The following is a 14,082-nucleotide window of genomic DNA, read 5'->3' on the forward strand; positions in this document are numbered from 1 at the left end:
GCTATAAAGTCCTCAGAAATTCCAGAGGCAGCCTCTATTATATGTCAGAGACCACCTCCACCAGCTCAGTCAGGGATACTGCTGGACAGGGGGGTAGGCAGTATACCAGCAGTACCCCCAGTCTGCCTCCTTGGTCCAATGCCAGAAGCCCAACTCCAAGGCAGCATGGTTTCCTAATGACAGAGACAGATGTCCTATGGACTACAGTAACATCCCCTCAACCAGGCCTGGTGCTGCAGAGAGTACTCAGACAGACAAAGCTAAATGAGATCTGGTCCACCCAGCTCATCTACCCAGGTTTCAGTACTACATGCCATGTCAGCTCCCTCTCCACAATCACACAGTGAATGAATGAGGTTTTATTTCAAGTTGACCTGACATTAAGCAGCAGCAGCACCAGAGCAGGTAGCTTGCTGGAAGAGCAACCAGGCACAACGGGACCAATACAGGAATCAGAGAGGGGACACACTGCAACCATCTATGACCACATCTCCCAAGAGGACCCATCCTGCCACCTAAACCATATCTTCCCCTGCCCAAAGTCACTTCAACAGGTGTGGCACCTCCCGCCTACCCTAACTCCGTTCCACCCAGACACATCCCGGCACATCCCACCAAGACTCCAGCAACTGCACTCACCCACTCAAATTCACACACATCCTCACAGCACAGCACCCCACCATACTCATATACTGTACCATTGCCTCACACATATCTGCACCAATATGTTCACTAAGCATGGCTAGCTCCAAATTACACAGATTTGTTTTCTCGTTCTATTAACCAAATATAAAGATATAAATATTGGACATTTGAACAAACTTTGTGACTAGTTTGACAAGATCAAGAGATTAAGTATTGTTAAATTTAAATTTAAACCCAGACTACATTGGACACAATACACAATGTTGCCAAATGGTTGCTGACTCTTCAGTAGCTCATTTGCTCATTTAAACACTCAGGTTTAGAGTTGCTCATTTAAACACTCAGGTTTAGAGTTAACCTGACCACCTCCTTCTTGCCCATCCAGGTGCTTATTCCTTTAGTTGTCGACTCAAAATAGCACAACCAGAACCACGGTTAGCTATCACATATGCCTTAAGTTGCTACAAAATGCTTTTGGTTAAGGAAACAGCTTGTTTTCACAACCCACGTGGTCTTAAATGCAATACTGCTTATTGTGCACTTTAATAACAAAGGCAGTGTTAGAATTATGTGAAATTTTACCAGCCTTTTTCAAAAGCATTCACTGTAACAAACATTTGTGTCTGAAAGCAAACTCAATGCATTCACAGATGAAAAAACATACCTAAGGTCTTGATGACCAGCCTCCTACCTACTGTGATTTTTATAGCATCATGGCAAATGTGAAACTGGTTATATGTAACCAACTCCAAGAACACTAAGCTTACAGCAAGCTTGGTTTGGAAGTTTGCCAAAGTATGAGAGGTTCAAAAGTTAATCATATGACCAAACTCTATTTGAATCCCATGGAGCCAGGACTACAATAAACCAAAACATAAGATAAAATCACTTGCCCTATGGAAAGCAGAGATTGTCAGTCTGCCACAAAACATCCAAAGCCATATGTTTTTGACAAAGGGTTTCCCACCTTGCATAGGGACTTCCCGGGAGGATAGGTACTGAAGTAGGTGAAAGAGATTACCATCTGACTGCCCCCTCCCAAGAGATTGTAATCCATGGGAGGAGGTTCCACTAACATTAGATGAGATTCTTCCCTTTTAATGCAAGGGTTTGCTTTGCAAGCCTTCCCCATAGAAAAGCATCCCACAGGATTTAAACCTCTGCTCACAAGTTTATGAGCAGAGGATTCAGTCTTGCGGTCCACAGGAAGGTGGCACAACATGGTAGAGCACACAAGGAGAGAGACACCCTGCAAACTGTGGAAACACCTTTTTTCAAATTAGGAGGCAGAGGAAAGTGTGTGATATCACTGGGAAGGGGCCCTCAAGAGCTTTCCCCATGGTGGGGGTGCATATGGAGGCTGATCCCTGAGCCAACTGATTCCAGGAGGCAGTGGCAGCAGCAGAAGGTGAGCACAGCAGCTGACTGGTGGCATACACTAGGCAGGACAAAGGACAGCAGAACTCAGGTCCTGCACAAGATCAGAGACCAAGAGAGGGGTAGAAACTTATGGGCTACAGGATGCTCCTTTGCAAGTGCCTTCCCCACAGGGAACCCTGTCAGACTGAATTCTCCTGCTCTCAGTGTGGTCGTGAGGAGGAGATGCAGCATCTCCTTCTTCCCCTGCACCGCCCCCTCCCTACTGTAGTTTAATTAGGATTTTTGAAATACAAATTAAACATTAGCCTTGACCCTGAATTGATTGGGTCAGGTCCAGGTCGGGTGCCCCCTGGGTTGGGGGGTGTATACAGCCCTAAAATCTACCCTCCCCCTCCATCTATACTGTGGATATCCCAGAGCTTGGAAGTAACTTGTTAAAAATAACGAGTTACTTGTAATTCACTACATTTTTGCATAACGAGAGGGTAATTTCGTTACATTTGCTTGTAACAGAACGAGTGGTAACTTAATTACTTTTCAGCTGTAACTGTAACGTTTCCAACGTTCCATTTACCTTTACTTGGGGGAAGGGGAAGTCTGCTCCTGGGATTGGTGGCCAAAAGAATGTGCCTCACACATGGCGAGCCAGACTACAGAAACAGAATGGAGGTGAAGAACTGAGATGAGTGGCGATGGTGTGTGCACGTGCGCATGCATGCACCTCCATCGCTTGTCCTGCCGCCCCTTCCTGCCTGCCTCCTCCTCTCCTCTCATGCCTATCGCTGGCTGCCTATCGCTGGCTGCCTCTCCCCTCCCTGCTTGTTGCTGCCTCTCCCCCGCGCCTGTCATTGCCTCTCTCCTCCCTGGGTGTCGTTGCCTCTCCCCACATGCGAGTCGTTGCCTCTTCCTTCCCTGCGTGTCATTGCGTCTCTCCTCCCTGCGTGTCGTTGCCTCTTCCTTCCCTGCGTGTCGTTGCCTCTTCCCTGTGCCTGTTGTTGCTTCTCTCCTCCCTGGGTGTCGTTGCCTCTTCCTTCCCTGGGTGTCGTTGCCTCTTCCCTGTGCCTGTTGTTGCTTCTCTCCTCCCTGCGTGTCGTTGCCTCTTCCTTCCCTGGGTGTCGTTGCCTCTTCCCTGTGCCTGTTGTTGCTTCTCTCCTCCCTGGGTGTCGTTGCCTCTCTTCTCCCTGCGTGTCGTTGCCTCTCCCCACGTGCGAGTCGTTGCCTCTTCCTTCCCTGCGTGTCACTGCGTCTCTCCTCCCTGCGTGTCGTTGCCTCTTCCTTCCCTGGGTGTCGTTGCCTCTTCCCTGTGCCTGTTGTTGCTTCTCTCCTCCCTGCGTGTCGTTGCCTCTTCCTTCCCTGGGTGTCGTTGCCTCTCTCCTCTCTGGGTGTCGTTGCCTCTCCCCACGTGCGAGTCGTTGCCTCTTCCTTCCCTGCGTGTCATTGCGTCTCTCCTCCCTGCGTGTCGTTGCCTCTCCCCATGTGCGAGTCGTTGCCTCTTCCTTCCCTGCGTGTCATTGCCTCTCCCCACGTGCGTGTTGTTGCTTCTCTCCTCCCTGCGTGTCGTTGCCTCTTCCTTCCCTGGGTGTCGTTGCCTCTTCCCTGTGCCTGTTGTTGCCTCTCTCCTCCCTGGGTGTCGTTGCCTCTCCCCACGTGCGAGTCGTTGCCTCTTCCTTCCCTGCGTGTCATTGCGTCTCTCCTCCCTGCGTGTCGTTGCCTCTTCCCTGTGCCTGTTGTTGCCTCTCTCCTCCCTGGGTGTCGTTGCCTCTCCCCACGTGCGTGTCGTTGCCTCTTCCTTCCCTGCGTGTCATTGCGTCTCTCCTCCCTGCGTGTCGTTGCCTCTTCCTTCCCTGCGTGTCATTGCGTCTCTCCTCCCTGCGTGTCGTTGCCTCTTCCTTCCCTGCGTGTCATTGCGTCTCTCCTCCCTGCGTGTCGTTGCCTCTTCCTTCCCTGCATGTCATTGCGTCTCTCCTCCCTGCGTGTCGTTGCCTCTTCCTTCCCTGGGTGTCGTTGCCTCTTCCTTCCCTGCGTGTCATTGCGTCTCTCCTCCCTGCGTGTCGTTGCCTCTTCCCTGTGCCTGTTGTTGCTTCTCTCCTCCCTGGGTGTCGTTGCCTCTCTCCTCCCTGCGTGTCGTTGCCTCTCCCCACGTGCGAGTCGTTGCCTCTTCCTTCCCTGCGTGTCATTGCGTGTCGTTGCCTCTTCCCTGTGCCTGTTGTTGCTTCTCTCCTCCCTGGCTGTCGTTGCCTCTTCCTTCCCTGGGTGTCGTTGCCTCTCCCCACGTGCGAGTCGTTGCCTCTTCCTTCCCTGCGTGTCATTGCCTCTCTCCTCCCTGCGTGTCGTTGCCTCTTCCTTCCCTGGGTGTCGTTGCCTCTCCCCACGTGCGAGTCGTTGCCTCTTCCTTCCCTGCGTGTCGTTGCGTCTCTCCTCCCTGCGTGTCGTTGCCTCTTCCTTCCCTGGGTGTCGTTGCCTCTTCCCTGTGCCTGTTGTTGCTTCTCTCCTCCCTGCGTGTCGTTGCCTCTCCCCACGTGCGAGTCGTTGCCTCTTCCTTCCCTGCGTGTCACTGCCTCTCTCCTCCCTGCGTGTCGTTGCCTCTTCCTTCCCTGGGTGTCATTGCCTCTCTCCTCCCTGCGTGTGGTTGCCTCTCCCCACGTGCGAGTCGTTGCCTCTTCCTTCCCTGCGTGTCGTTGCCTCTTCCTTCCCTGCGTGTCATTGCCTCTTCCTTCCCTGGGTGTCGTTGCCTCTCCCCACGTGCGTGTCGTTGCCTCTTCCTTCCCTGCGTGTCGTTGCTTCTCTCCTCCCTGCGTGTCCTTGCCTCTTCCTTCCCTGGGTGTCGTTGCCTCTTCCCTGTGCCTGTTGTTGCGTCTCTCCTCCCTGCGTGTCGTTGCCTCTTCCTTCCCTGGGTGTCGTTGCCTCTCCCCACGTGCGAGTCGTTGCCTCTTCCTTCCCTGCGTGTCATTGCGTCTCTCCTCCCTGCGTGTCGTTGCCTCTTCCTTCCCTGCGTGTCATTGCCTCTTCCCTGTGCCTGTTGTTGCTTCTCTCCTCCCTGGGTGTCGGTGCCTCTCTCCTCCCTGCGTGTCGTTGCCTCTCCCCACGTGCGAGTCGTTGCCTCTTCCTTCCCTGCGTGTCATTGCCTCTTCCCTGTGCCTGTTGTTGCTTCTCTCCTCCCTGCGTGTCGTTGCCTCTCTCCTCCCTGCGTGTCGTTGCCTCTCCCCACGTGCGAGTCGTTGCCTCTTCCTTCCCTGCGTGTCATTGCCTCTCTCCTCCCTGCGTGTCGTTGCCTCTTCCTTCCCTGGGTGTCGTTGCCTCTCCCCACTGCGAGTCGTTGCCTCTTCCTTCCCTGTCCCTGCTGCGTCTCTCCTCCCTGCGTGTCGTTGCCTCTCTCCTCTCTGGGTGTCGTTGCCTCTCCCCACGTGCGAGTCGTTGCCTCTTCCTTCCCTGCGTGTCGTTGCCTCTTCCCTGTGCCTGTTGTTGCTTCTCTCCTCCCTGGGTGTCGTTGCCTCTTCCTTCCCTGGGTGTCGTTGCCTCTCCCCACGTGCGTGTTGTTGCCTCTCCCCTCAGCACAGAGGAAAGGGTCCCCAAATTATGCAAGAACAGACAAAGTCAATACTACAAGAGTAAGTAATTGTATTGGTAGAAATTATGATAGTACATAAGAAACAAAAGGTATACATATATATATATATATATGAAATAGAGCAATATTAACAAAATATGTGCAAAAAAGACTCAGGGAACTTCCAGAAGATTTGTTTATTGAACATTCAACCTGATTTGTTTGCAGGGAGATTTGATGACACTGCATCAAAACAAGCCTTGTCCCTTTCCAGTGTATTTTCCTGTTACTTTTCTCATTGCAAAAAAATCTGATATTCAGTGGAAGGTTTGTGGCGCAAGACCCCCTCATCAACTACAATTGTATAACCTGAGTTTGCTGGTATGTGACTGAGTCCCACCCAAAACTAGTGGCAAGTCTGAAAGTGCCTTCATGTAGTAGCCAAAAAATATACTGGAAATGCAAATATTCTTTTCAAGCTGAAGCTAAGAAGAATGTATTACAGAGTTGTTGGACGAGATCTCCAGATTACATTCTGTTCCTTTGCTTCATCAAAACCAATTCAGAAATGAGTGTGTAAATGTAACTCACATATAATAAATGAGTTCTACATATCTTAGAGCACTATCACTTCTGCAAATATATCTCAATGCCTACTATGCAGGAAGTGAGGGGAAGGCAGAAGTGAAGAAGCCTAGGCCAGGGAGCTTGTGCCATCAGCTCCTGGGGTTGGCCTGGAAAATATTCTGTATTTGTTGCTTATTCAAAATATTTTAAATGCCTCCCCCCCCATCTGTATATTGATTTTTAAATAGTAGCAAAAGACAATTGGGTTGCATGATGAGGATCAAAAGTTCACAACACTCTTCACCCCTCCATAACCCCAAGAAATTGGTCCTAAATTTAAACTATAAAAAAGAACAAATATGACACATTGGCTGTACATATGCATGCATGCATGTCCTCACACACAGAGTTAATTTTCATTTAGGCTGCCTATCTAATGCAGAAACATCATACATTTTGACTGTTATGTCCTTGAATATAAGAATCAAAACTGGTTATAGAAACAGCTAGCAGCCCTTGTTTGTGATCAGGGTGGTGGTGGGGAAAAGTCAGTGCAGTTATGAAGCCAAAATTCCACAGTGCAGTCCATAAAGGTGGCAACAACAGTGGGTCTAGACATCAAGCAACTTTCTTCTGATGACAAGTACAGATAGGCAGAAACAAGAGCCGTCCAAGAATTATGATCTGCACTGGCTGAGCTACATTCCAGTATTACCATGTACAACTGAATGTTTACTCCTGTTGCAAACCATTGTTGTTATGTGCCTTCAAGTCGATTACGACTTATGGCGACCTTATGAATCAGAGCCCTCCAATAGCATCTTTCATGAACCACCCAGTTCAGATCTTGTAAGTTCAGGTCTGTGGCTTCCTTTGGAATCAATCCATCTCTTGTTTGGCCTTCCTCTTTTTCTACTCCCTTCTGTTTTTCCCAGCATTATTGTCTTTTCTAGTGAATCATGTATTCTCTGTTGCGCTGTGTGTGTTTGTGTGCTTAATTAAGTTTAAAACAACACAGCAGCAGCAGCAGAGTAACAGCAGATGTTGAAATGCAAGTGTGCCAGCGTGTGTGTGCGTTAGGCTTTTACCCTGCATCAGCATCACTGAGACTTGAGACTTAGTAAAATAAGAAAAGCTAGTTTATTTATAGAAATACATAGTAGATAGAAAGGCATACCTAGTTCTAACTAACTAGGTAAGTTGGAGGCGTAACACCCAGGTGCGGGAGTTAGCCCCATGCTAGGAGAGAGAGCAGAGACAGAGAAGGAAGGAAGTGGAAAGGGCAGAAGGAGGAGGGGCAGGTAAACTTCCCTAAAGACTTAACAGTCTAGCGACAGAAGGAAGTCAGTCAGAGCATCACAGGTAAAGATAAACAAGCCTATCCATCTGGAGGACCCTTGCTCTATCTCCCTTCTGGAACACAAACAAAAGAACAAAACAGGAGTTGCTCTTGCCCCACTTCCAACATTCTCATGATGTGTCCAAAGTATGATAACCTCAGTTTCATCATTTTAGTTTCTAGTGACAGTTCTGGTTTAATTTGTTCTGACACCCAATTATTTGTCTTTTTCACAGTCCATGGTATGCACAAAGTTCTCCTCCAACACCACATTTCAAATGAGTTGATTTTTCTCTTATCCACTTTTTTCACTGTCCAACTTTTACATCCATACATAGAGATTGGGAATATCATGGTCTGAATGATCCTGACTTTAGTGTTCAGTGATACATCTTTGCATTTGAGGACCTTTTCTAGTTCTCTCATAGCTGCGCTCCCCAGTCCTAGCCTTCTAATTTCTTGACTATTGTCTCCATTTTGGTTAATGGCTGTGCCGAGGTATTGATAATCCTTGACAAGTTCAAAGTCCTCATTGTCAACTTTAAAGTTACATAAATCTTTTGTTGTCATTATTTTAGTCTTCTTGACGTTCAGCTGTCGTCCTGCTTTTGTGCTTTCCTCTTTAACTTTCATTATTGTCATGATCTGTATGTGGGTAGGAGGCGACAAGGGAGGAGGTGGAGAGTGAGACGGGGTGGAGTGGAGAAAACAATTTTAAAAAATGGAGTGGAGGGGAAAAGGAGCCAGAGGGCAAGAACATGGATAAAGGAGGAGAAGGAGGCAGAAGCAGAATGGAGATAAAGAACTGTGGAGGTGAAAGATGACAATGTGTGTATGTGTGAATACTGTGCTTGCACTTGGCACACAAAGTGGCCTCCACCACCCTCTCTGGCTACTGTGCTGCATTTGCAGTATTTTAACTTTTTTGCATCTGAGGGGAAAATGTTTGCTTGGGTGAGTGTCCCTTAGTTGGTGGCAGGGCAGGGTCCGGGAGGTGGTTAAGTGAGAGAGATTATGCTTGCTGGCTGAGGGGGGTTGCACTTGGTTTGATGTGCAAAGATCTGAGTAGTGGCCTCTGCCTTCCTCCCCACCTCCCTTACCAGTGGAGAGACCACCATTGCTATCTTATGGATAAAAAGTATTATTCTACTACCTCTGTATGTGTGTGTTTATTTGTAATGTTGTTTTAGGCTACTTAGATGTGCAGCAGCCAAGGCCAGCACCTTGTAGATGTTTTTTTTAAGTAACTGAAATGTAACTGTAGTGATTACTTTTGAGAAAAAGTAAAGTAATCAGTTACTTTCAGAGCCATTGTAATTGTAACTGTAATTACTACTTTTTTGGGCCATGTAACTGTAACTGTAATTTATTACTTTTTAAAAGTAATCTTCTAAGCTCTGGGATATCCCACACGGAAATCCTGCGAGCTGATGTTATTGCCACAAGGAAGATGACCTTCAAGGAGAGATGTCCTTTAACAGTTTGAACAAGGGCTCCATGAGTGTCTTGAGACCAGATATAGATCTCAAGACAGAAACGTGTAGATCCTGAATGGTGTCAAGAGGGTTGCCACCAACAGGAAACACAAGGGCTAGAAAATAAGACAGAAGCAGGAAAAGTAAACTGAAAAGGCGGGGGAGAGCAGCAGCTCTTTAGGGCCTCAGGGATTCTTACTGCCTGGTGTCCAAACAGCTTGTTTATCACAGCTCTGACATCAGAGCTCTGACTTCACTCATTAGCTAAATACACTGGCAGATAGGAGCACCCACGCTGGCTCATTCACATTGAACTTAATTAATTAGGCAGTGAGCAAGAACACCTACTTATCAGCCTGAGACTGGGACCTCAAGGCCACAGGCCTGGGAAGGTTGGAGAAGCATGTTCAGTGCAAAAGCTCTGGAAGATTTCATCATCAGAAAGCCCCCTGACTGGCTATTTAATTCCTGGCTGTTGCTGGGCTTTTCCCCATAAAAATAGAACTAAGATTCTGGGGTTATGTTCCCCAGTGTTCCTTGGTGCTACCTGATGTTGAGGTTCCATCTTCCACCTGCTATCCAGGCTATACATCTCTGGGGAGAAGTGGAACCATGAAGTTACTCTGCTGGTTTTCCTCTATTGTGTGAATATAGGCTAGGGTAGACAGATTTGTAATTTTTGCTTGTGACTTGAACTCTCTGCCTTTTGTATTTTACCTAACCCTAGGGGCTTTTGATTGAAGGAATTATTTTGCTGATACCAGCCCTGGTAAGGGAGGCACAGGTTGTACCTGGCTGGGATCAATTGCCCTGGGCTTGGGAGTTGACCCCTGGTGAGAATTTTGAGCATTCTTGACAGAAGGAGGAATAGGAAAAGTTGCTTGCTTGGCCAAGGTCAGGAAACAAAATTGGAGTCAGCCAGCAGAGTGAGGGAGAAGCCAATAAGACTACTAGATATTTCCTGTCTTGACTCGCACAACTGGAGCAGATAACTATTAGATGCTTCTCCAACACAACTGAAAAAGTCTATCAATATATAGCTACTATTTCTGATGGTTATATGCTACCTCCCATATCAGGGGCAGTATGTCTCTGAATGCCATTTGCCATGGAACATGACTGGATTGTGCTGATGTCCTACTTGTGGCCTTCCCATAGGCATGTGGTTGGCCATTATGAGTATCAGAAGCTGAACTAGATGGGTCTTTGGTCTGATCCAGCAGGGCTCTTATGTTTTAAATAACCATGTTTTCCTGGTTCAGACAATACAGGAAACTGGTTAATTAGCTATTTCCTGGCTTACTGGCTTATTAAAGAGCACCATGAAAGAAGGTTCTGTAACCCCACACGCCACCCCTGATAACAAACGTTCTCTGAGTAGCTTGCAATTAAAGTAAAAAAAACCTGTATTTTCAAAAAGCCTGCGTAAAACCAGCAATAGCAAACAAGCCCCCCAAAAGTTAAATCAAGATACCCTGAACTGTGGTGGCAGTTTTGAACAGTGAGCACCATGGAAGGAACAGATCTAGGTGAAAACCATTTCTCTCAAGTGTACTCCTAAGACATGAAAATAGGAACGACTATGGCTCTTTTACAATTTGCCAATCTCCTCTAAAGTGAATACATGTGTCTGTTTGGAAGGACTCTGTGCAGCTGCATCTGTTGCCATTTGCCCACAACTCTGCCATATCCTTTTCTTCTGCTCCAAATATATAAAGGGGACAGGCTGCCTGAGGCAGCGCCTCAGCATGCGCCTCGGCATCATGCAAAGTGCAACGCTTTAGCGTCACACTAGGAGTCATATTGGGGTCTGGAATCCATCGTCCACCAAGAAAAATCCAGCTGCAGGTGCTGAAGAGAAAAGGCAAGCCAATGAGTTGTTGCGATTGAAAGCCTGCCCTTCTTTCAGACGAATATTTGAGATTTGAATGGTTTTTGTTCCTCAGTTGAGAGATGAGGAAGTGTCATTGTCTACTATGTTGGAAAAAGTGGTTTCTATACCCCCAGGGTGAGAGCCTGGTGGGCATAGTTTCTACCCCCTTCAGTGAGAGACAAGGGTTCGGTATGAGAATGTTTGGTACGAATGTTGTACTTAGAATATGTGTGTGCATTATTTGGCTGTATGTAGATTTGAGTGGTCGCCATGGATGTACATGTGAGTATGCTGTTTTTAGGATGTGTGGTTAAATTATGTGAGTGCTTGTAGAGTGTGATTTGAGGTAAGTGTGGGTGTGTTGGTTTAGAATGTTGATAGGTTTCAATATGAATGTGCTAGTTTTGTAAGGGTGTGTTTGAGTAAATTAAATGCTTTTTTTTCTTTTCCCAATGGTAGTAAGGCAAAATTCTGATACAATAGGGGCCGGCTGTTTTAATTGTTTTGTTTTTTATTATACTGTGATTAAGAAATTTGATTTGTTTAATTTATTATGTTTTAAAATAAGCTTGTTTAAACATGTTTGTTTTTCCTTGAAATGTAGGGAATATTCTGTTTAGTCTATTATGTATATTATGCTTTTTTTCTTGTACTTAGTTTTATATGCAATATTTATATTACGTTGATACTAAAGAGGATGTTTTGTTCAGTTAACTATATTTTGCTGTTTTTTGTAGTTATTGTTTTAAGATGTTTGGACTTGTTGTACACAGCTTAGAGTTTTATTTAAATATAAGCAGTATATACTTTAGTCCAATTAGTTAAGTGGAATAAATAAATAAATAATAAATACGTGGGGTACAAAGTTTATTTGACATCAGGAATTCTCAAATACATTTTGTCAAGCCTTTCTTTAGAGACTCAGTCTAGTCCTGCAATGTCTCTTCTGTTTTCCATTTAGTACTTAACGATGCTCTGTGCCATATCCTGCCCACTCAAGATAGGAGCTATCAGTACTCTTGCCTTCTGTATTTTCACGGTCTGTCCCACCTATATATTTTGAGCCCGATTACTGGTAATGCAGGAATGCCAGGTTCCTGCCATCCTCCCAACGTGTTTCCAAGGGGGTGTGGAGAGAGAGATCAGATAAATCTCAGTTCATTTCCAACTGAGAATGACGAAACATGCAGGTAATGAAGTGTCCTGCTTTAGCACAATAACAGGGTTGTTATTAGAACATAATAATTAGATGCCTCAGCTACTATTATTAGGACATTCCACAACTTAATTTGAATTTGAATATGATTTGAGTTTTTCTTTTTTTAAAAGCCAGAGTGCCACCTTTCATTTCAGTTTATGCTTTCCTCAAACTCACATTTACAGGAAGAAAAACATTCCTACAGAGAATAAGCATTATAAATATACACAGCTCCCACATATTTTCCTGACTGTATTTCAAACTCCAGTGAAAAAATATTTGTCATTTCCTTATCAAACTTATTTAAACAAAACAATAGAAAATGCCTTGGAGTGCACAGAATTACTATAGTTATCCATTATTTTGCTAATACTGTACTGAATACTCTCATAAGATTTCTGAAGGAAATAGGAAACATTTTGCAACGCTGAAAGCTAACATTTTAAGTGTATTTCCTACCTGTTTGTTTCCAAGATCAATTTAAAGTGCTGGCATTACCTCTTAAAAAGCCTACCACATGCCATTATCACCCTGCTCAAACTTTAAGTTTAGCTTCAGAGACTGCCCTGTTCCCTGATTAAATGAGATTAGACCAAGAAGCAACAGGGCCATTTCAGTGATGGAATGACTTCCTTGTGAAAATATGCTAAACAACTTTAACAAACCTTGGAGTATTGATGTACACATTAGCCATTTCCTCTTTAAGTTCACACTTCTGTTACAATGCATTAATGAATTAACAAATTTGTGGGCAGTGTCCCAGACTCCAAAGGCAGGATCAATGGCAGGGTACCTTTCCTAATATACATTATGAAACATGTAAGTATCTGCATGAATTTCCAAACAGTGTTAAAAACCTGCTTAAAGACCTAGCTCTGTGCATTTTAAGGGTATACAAGGTAATCTAAGCACTCTGAAACGATGAGAAAGGCATGCCTTGGAAAAGCTCCCAAAACTTACCATCTTCCAGAGGACATTCTCTAAGAAGTCCTGTTATCTCTAGATGCCCTTGCCCTCCTAGCCACCACATTGTCTATATTTATCAGGTCCCTAAGACTGGAATTGATGGCGATGGGACAGGAGTAAACAATTGCTCTCACAGCTTCCATACTTGCAATGTGTTATGCAAAGAAGGGCAAGGTCCTGGAACGAGTGGTTGCAGATCAGCTCCAGACACTCTTGGATGAGACTGATTATCTGGATCCATTTCAATCGGGTTTCAGGCCCGGTTTTGGCACCGAGACAGCCTTGGTCGCCCTGTACGATGACCTTTGTTGGGAGAAAGACAGGGGGAGTGTAACTCTGTTGATTCTCCTTGATTTATCAGCGGCCTTTGATACCATCGACCATGGTATCCTTCTGGGGAGACTCGCTGATTTGGGAGTTGGAGGTACTGACTGGCAATGGTTCTGCTCCTACTTGGCGGGTCGTCTCCAGAGGGTAGTGCATGGGGAGTATTGCTCGGCACCCTGGGTCCTCCAGTATGGAGTTCCGCAGGGGTCAGTTCTATCCCCCATGCTTTTTAACATCTACATGAAGCCACTGGGTACGGTCATCAGGAGTTTTGGAGTGCGTTGTCACCAGTATGCTGATGACACGCAGCTCTACTTCTCCTTTACATCTTTTTCAGGTGAGGCTGTCGATGTGCTGAATCGGTGCCTGGTCACGACAATGGACTGGATGAGAGCTAATAAACTGAGGCTCAATCCAGACAAGACTGAAATGCTGTTAGTGGGTGGCTCTTCTGATCAGATGATGGATGTTAGACCTGTCCTGGATGGGGTTGCACTCCCCCTGAAAGAGCAGGTTCGCAGCTTGGGCGTTCCTTTTCTACCCATCCTTGTCACTTGAGGCTCAGGTAGCCTCAGTGGCACGGAATGCTTTCTACCAACTTCGGCTGGTGGCCCAGCTACGCCCCTATCTGGACAGAGACAACCTTGCTTCAGTCATTCATGCTCTGGTAACCTCTAAATTAGATTACTGTAATGCGCTCTACGTGGGGCTGCTTTTGAAGACGGTTCAGAAACTACAGCTTGTGCAAAATGCGGCGGCCAGATT

General features: G+C 46.2%; 1 protein-coding gene across 8 annotated transcripts in view; it reads right to left on the reverse strand.

The window, feature by feature from the left end:
• The window catches only part of COBL (cordon-bleu WH2 repeat protein), a 267,077-nt gene that overhangs the window by 205,954 nt on the left and 47,041 nt on the right, over positions 1 to 14,082 (reverse strand). Inside the window, exon 1 of one of the 8 annotated variants that reach the window (XM_061590023.1) lies at positions 2,600 to 2,618. The exons of the other annotated variants lie outside the window; for them this stretch is intronic. The gene's annotated coding sequence lies outside the window, so the exon portion shown is untranslated. Of the gene's footprint in view, positions 1 to 2,599; positions 2,619 to 14,082 lie in introns of those variants that run through there. 8 annotated transcript variants of the gene reach the window in all.

This window comes from Rhineura floridana, chromosome 11, assembly GCF_030035675.1.
Source record: "Rhineura floridana isolate rRhiFlo1 chromosome 11, rRhiFlo1.hap2, whole genome shotgun sequence".
NCBI lineage: Eukaryota > Metazoa > Chordata > Lepidosauria > Squamata > Rhineuridae > Rhineura > Rhineura floridana.